Raw genomic sequence first — 6,816 nt, 5'->3', positions numbered from 1 at the left:
CTAGAGGATCTGACATCCTTGAAAGTGGATAAATCGCCAGGGCTGGATGGATTGCATCCCAGGTTGTTAAAGGAAGCCAGGGAGGAAATGGCGGATGAGCTGAGGATCATCTTCAAATCCTTACTAGATACAGGAGAGGTCCAAGACAATTGGACATCTGCGAACGTTGAGCCATTATTTAAAAAGGGTCCGAGGGATAGGCTAAATAATTATAGGCTGGTCAGTCTGACCTCAGTGGTGGGTAAATTGTTAGAATCTATCTTGAAGGACAGGATAAACTACCACTTAGAAAGGCATGGACTAATCAGGGATAGCCAACATGGATTTGTTAAGGGAAGGTCATGTCTTACTAACTTAATTGAGTTTTTTGAGGAAGTAACAAGAAGGATTGATGAGGGTAGTGCAATTGATGTGGTCTACATGGACTTTAGTAAGGCATTTGACAAGGTCCTACATGGCAGACTGGTCAGTAAAATGAAAGCCCATGGGAGAGAGGGGAATGTGGCAGGTTGGATCCAGAAATGGCTCAGGGACAGGGAACAAAGGGTAGTAGTCGATGGATGTTTTTGTGAATGGAAAGCTGTTCCCACTGGTGTTCCATAGGGCTGAGTGTTGGTTCCCTTGCTGTTTGTGCTATATATTAATGATTTGGACTTAAATGTGGAGGCACGATTGGGAAATTTGCTGATGACACAAAATTGGCCGTGTAGTTGATAGTGAAGAGGATAGCTGTAGACTCCAGATAGATATGAATAGTTGAGTGGGCGGAAAAGTGGCAAATGGAATTCAATCCAGAAAAGTATGAGGTAATGCATTTGGGGAGGGCAAATAAAGCAAGGGAATACATAATATACAGGAGGATATTGAGAGGGGTGAAGAAGTGAGAGACCTTGGAATGCATGTCCACAGGTCCCTGAAGGTAGCAGGACAGGTAGATAGGGTGGTGAAGAAGGTATATGGAATGCTTTCCTTTATTGACCGAGGTATAGAATTCAAAAACAGGGATGTAATGCTGGAACTGTATAAAACATTGGTTAGGCCACAGTTGGAGTATTGCATACAGTTCTGGTCACCACATTACAGAAAGGACATAATTGCTCTGGAGAGAGTACAGAGGAGATTTAGAAGAATGTTGCCAGGGCTCGAAAGTTGCAGTTATGAGGAAAGATTGGATAGGCTAGGGTTGTTTTCCTTAGAACAGAGGAGGCTGAGGGGTGACTTAATAGAGGTGTACAAAATTATGAGGGGCCTAGATGTAGTAGACAGTAAGGACCTGTTTCCCCTAACAGAGAGGTCAATTACCAAGGGGCACAGATTTAAGGCGATTAGTAGAAGGATTAGAGGGGACATGAGAAAAAACTTTTTCACCCAGAAGGTGGCGGGTGTTTGGAATTCACTGCCAGGAATGGTGGTGGTGGCAGAAACTCTCAATTCTTTGAAAAGGTACCTGGACATGCACCTGAAGTTCTGTAACCAGCAAGGCTATGGACCAGGTGCTGGAAGGTAGGATTAGATTGGGCAGCTAGTTTTTTTTCCCGGCCGGCACGGACCCGATGAGCTGAATGGCTCCTTCTGTGCCATAATTTTTCTATAGTTCTTTGGTTCTAGGGTTGATGAAGGGAATGGGGTGGTCTATGTGGATTTTAAAAAGGCATTCGACCACGTACCACATAAAAGGCTAGTTAACAAAATTGAGGCTCATCAAATAGGAGGATCATTGTCAACTTGGACAAAAGAAATGTGTTTAGGCAGAAAACAGTAAGTTATGGTAAAAGGTTATTTTTCAGAGTCTAGAGAATTTTTAATGGGGAATAGAGAAATGGCAGAGAAGCTAAATAATTACTTTGCGTCTGTCTTCACTGAGGATGATACAAGAGATCTCTGAGATTCAGAGATCCAAGGGACCAGGGGAAATGAGGATTTGAAGGAAATTAGTATTTGTAGGAAGGTTGTATTGGAGAAATTGATGGGGCTTAAGGTTGATAAGTCCCCAGGACCTGATATTCTACATCTCAGAGTGTTGAATGGAAATAGTGGATGCAATGGTGATCTTCTACCATAATTCTATAGATTCTGGAATGATTCCTGCAAATTGGAAGGTTGCAAATGTCATCCCACTATTTAAGAAGGGAGGGAGAGAGAAACTGGAATTACAGACCTGTCAGCCTTACACCAATCGTTGGGAAAATGCCAGAATCTATTCTAAAGGTTGTGATAAATGGACACTTGGATAATAATGATCTGATTGGGCATAGTCAACATGGATTTATGAATGGGAAATCATGTTTGATGAACCTGGTGGAGTTTGTTTTTAGAAAGTTTAATCATCAAAAGTTTAAGGCATTGAAAGAGGCCACTTGGCCCATCGTATCTGTGCCAGCCGAAAACGATCCACCCATTCTAATCCCACCTTTCAGCATTTGGTCTGTAGCACTTGAAATGCATATCCAGGCTTCTTTTGAATGAGTTGAGGGTTTCTGCCTCAATTACCCTTTCAGGCAGTGAGTTCCAGACCATCACCACCCTCTGGGTGGAAAGGTTTTTCCTCATCTCCCCTCTAATTTTTCTATTAATCACTTTAAATCTATGCCCCCTTGTCACTGACCTCTCTGTTAAGGTGAATAGACCCTTCACCTCCACTCTATCCAGGCCCCTCAAAATTTTGTACATTTCAATCAGCTCTCCCCTCAGTCTTCTCTGTTCCAAGGAGAACAACCCCAGCCTATCCAATCTTTCCTCATAGCTGCATTTTTCCAATCCTGGCAACATCTTTGTAAATCTCCTCTGCACCCTCTCTAGTGCAACTACATCCTTTCTGTAATGAGGTGACCAGAACTGCACACAGTACTCAAGTTGTGGCCTAACTAATGAGTTATACAGTTCCAGCATAACCTCCCTGCTCTTGTATTCTATACCTCGGCTAATGAAGAAAAGGATTCCATATGCCTTCTTAACCATCTTATCGACCTGTCCTGTTACCTTCAGGGATCTGTTGCCATTCACTCCAAGGTCCCTCACTTCCTCTACACTTCTCAGTATTTTCCCATTAATTGTGTATTCATTTGCCTTGTTTGACCTCCCCAAATGCAACACCTCACACTTCTCCAAGTTGAATTCCATTTGCCACTTTTCTGCCCATCTGACCGTACCATCAATATCTTCCTGCTGCCTACAACTATCCTCCTCTCACTCTACCACATGGCCAATCTTTGTGCTGTCAACAAACTTCTTGACCATGCCCCCTACATTTATATCCAAATCATTAATGTACACCACAAAAAGCAGGGGACCCAGTACTGAGCCCTGCAGAATGCCACTGGAAAAAGCCCTCCAATCGCTAAAACAGCTGTCAACAATTACCCTTTGTTTCTTGCCACTGAGCCAATTTTGTATCCACCATGCTGTATTTCCCTGGATCCCATGAGATTTTATTTTTTTTTAAACCAGTCTGCCATGTGGCACTTTGCTAAAATCTATGTAGACCACATCAACTGCACTACCCTCATTTATCTTCCTTGTTAAATCTTTTAAAAATTCAATCAAGTTCTTCAAACAAGATCTTCCCTTAACAAATTCATGCTGACTATACTTGATTAACCTATGCCTTTCTAAGTGACAGTTTATCCTGTCTCTCGGAATAGATTCCAATAATTTGCCCACTATGGAGGTTAGACTGACTGACCTGTAATTATTCGGTCTATCCTTCACTCCCTTTTTAAACAGAGGTACAACGTTGGCAATTCTCCAATCCTCTGGCACAACACCTGTATCCAGTGAGGACTGGAAAATGATGGTCCGACCCTCGGCTATTTCCTCTCTTGCTTCTTTTAACAACCTAGGATACATTTCATCTGGCCCTGGTGATTTATCAACTTTCAAGGATGCTAATCCCATTAATACTTCCTCTCTCCTTATGTCTATCACATCTAATACTTCACAAAAGAGGGGGACAATGCAGATATTGTAGTTAAGGAGGCACAGTGTGAAGACAGATACAAAGTATTCATTTGGAACCAACTTCTGCCCCTACACATAGGTTACCTTTTTGGTCTTTTATGGGCACTACTCTCTCCTTCTTTATCCTCTTACTCTTAATGTATTGATAAAACATCTTTGGGTTCATCTTGATTTTGCTTGCCAATATTCTTTCATACCCTCTCTTTGCTTTCCTAATTTCAACTCTCCACTTTCTATACTCCTCTCGGCTTTTTGTAGTATTGAGTTCTCAGTGTCGGACATAAACTTTCCTTTTCTGCCTTATCTTATCCTGTAGGCTCCTTGACATCCAGGGGGCTCTAGATTTGACTGCCTCACCCTTTTTCTTTGTGGGAACATGTTTACCCTGAACCCCTTGAATCTCCCCTTTGAACGCCTCCCACTGTTCTGACACTGATTTACCTTCAAGTAGCTGTTTCCAGTCCACTCTCGCTAAATCACTCAGTTTAGTAAAATTGGCCTTGCCTCAATTGAGAACTCTAGCTCCTGTTCTACCTCTGTCCTTTTCCATTAGCATGTTAAAACTGTCTGAATTATGATCACTACCACCAAAATGCTCTCCCACTGCCACTCCTTCCACCTGCCCATCTTCATTTCCTAAAGCTAAGTCTAAAACTGTGCCCTCTCTTGTTGGACTTGCTACATACTGGCTTAAAAAGTTCTCCTGAATGCACCTCAAGAATTCTGCTCCCTCCATTCCTTTCAAACTAAAACTATCCCAGTTAATATTGGGGTAATTAAAATCCTCTACTATTACTGCCCTGTTGTTCTTGCGCCTCTCAGAGATTTGCCTACATAACAACTCTTCTCTCTCCCTCTGACTGTTTGGGGGTCGATAGTACACTGCCAGCAGTGTGATTGCCCCTTTTTTTTATTCCTTAGCTCAATCCATATGGCCTCATTTGATGAACCTTCCAACATATCTTTCCTCCTCACAGCTGTAATAGTTACCTTGACCAAAATTGCCATTGCCCCTCCTTTCTTATCCCCCCCCCTATCCGAGGATGTTACTAACAGAATTGATAAAAGGGAGTCGGTGCACATAGTATACTTGGATTTTCAGAAGACTTTTGATAAAGTCCCCCACAGGAGGTTGGTTAGAAAAATTAAAGCACGTGGGATAGGAAGTAATATATCGGCATGGATTAAGGATTGGTTAACAGCAGAAAGTAGGAATAAATGGATCATTCTCACGTTGGCAGGCTGTAACTAGTGGGGTACCACAGGGATCAGTGCTTGGGCCCCAGCTGTTCACAATATATATCAATGATTTGGATGTGGGGACCAATTGTAATATTTCCAAGTTCATGGATGACACAAAACTAGGTGGGAATGTGTGTTGTGAGGAAGATGCAAAGCGGCTTCAAGGGGATTTGGACAGACAATTATTGAGTGGACAAAAGCGTGGCAGATGGAATACAATGTGGAAAAGTGTGGGGTTATCCACTTTGGTAGGAGGAATAGATGTGCAGAGTATTTCTTAAATGATAAGAGATTAGAAAGTGTAGATATACAAAAAGGACCTGGGTGTCCTCGTCAATGTCATTGAAATCTAACATGCAGATGCAGCAAGCAATTAAGGAGGCTAATTGTATGTTAGCCTTTATCGCTAGAGGATTTGAATACAAGAGTAGTGAAGTCTTGCTTCAGTTGTATAGAACCTTGGTTAGACCGCATCTGGAGTATTGTGTGCAGTTTTGGTCCCCTTACCTTAGGAAGATTATTGCTATTGAGGGAGAGCAATGAAGGTTCATCAGACTTGTTCCAAAAATGGCAGGACTGTCCTATGAAGACAGATTGGGGAAACTGGGCCTGTATTCTCTACAGTTTCGAAGAATGATAGGTGATCTCATTGAAACCTACAAAATACTTAAAGGGATAGACAGGGTAGATGCAGGCAAGATGTTTCCCCTGGTTGGGGAATCTAGAAAACAGGGTACTGAGTTTCAAAATAAGTGGGAAGCTACTTAGGGCAGAGACGAGGAGAAACTTCTTTACTCAGAGGGTTGTGAATCTTTGGAATTTTCTACCCCAGAGGGCTGTGGAAGATCAGTCATTGAGTATGTTTAAAGCAGAGATTGACAAGATTTCCAAATACTAATGACAGAAAGGGATATGAGGATAGTGTGGGAAAAAGGCAGTGAAGTGGATGATCAGCCATGATCATATTGAATGGCGGAGCAAGCTCGATGGGCTGAATGGCCTACTCCTGCTCCTATGTTCAGACTGGAGTATGGCAATGATGGCTACCTCTTCACAGATGAAGATCAGGGTAAAATTTGGCTCTATGGGTGCTGGCACGCTCACTGGTGGCTAAACGGTCCAATTCTGGACCTGCAGGCTCTTGAGCATTTGAGGCTCAGGAATTCTTGTGCACAAGAAGCTTCCTTCTACTTTTGATGTTTCTTTCCTACAGCTTCACGCCTTCAGGACTCAAACCTACGTGTAGCATTCATGATTTTTGAGCACTAATTGTTCCTTCCTGCTCCCACATCCATTATTTAACGTCAGCCAGAGAGTTGTTTCTTCAGCTGGTCCTTGAAATGTTTTCGCAGAGCATCTCGATTCCATTTCCTGAGGCAGCGTTCTCCACACAGCACTGCTTTTGGCATTCTGAGTCCTCCATAAGTGACACATTCCCTGCCCAGCACAGCTGTCATTGTGGGAAAATGCTCTCCATGCTGGGTAAATTCAATTTTCTAAGGGCTTCAATATTTGTAATGTGGTTCTTCCATTTGATATTCATGATGGAGCGCAAGCAGCGTTGATGGAAGCATTCAAATAGCTTAATTTGTTCACTGTATACGACCCAAGATTCTG

Source organism: Heterodontus francisci, chromosome 8 (genome assembly GCF_036365525.1).
Source record: "Heterodontus francisci isolate sHetFra1 chromosome 8, sHetFra1.hap1, whole genome shotgun sequence".
Taxonomy (NCBI): domain Eukaryota; kingdom Metazoa; phylum Chordata; class Chondrichthyes; order Heterodontiformes; family Heterodontidae; genus Heterodontus; species Heterodontus francisci.
The sequence above is the reverse complement of the archived record's forward strand: the minus strand, read 5'-3'. Positions refer to the sequence as shown.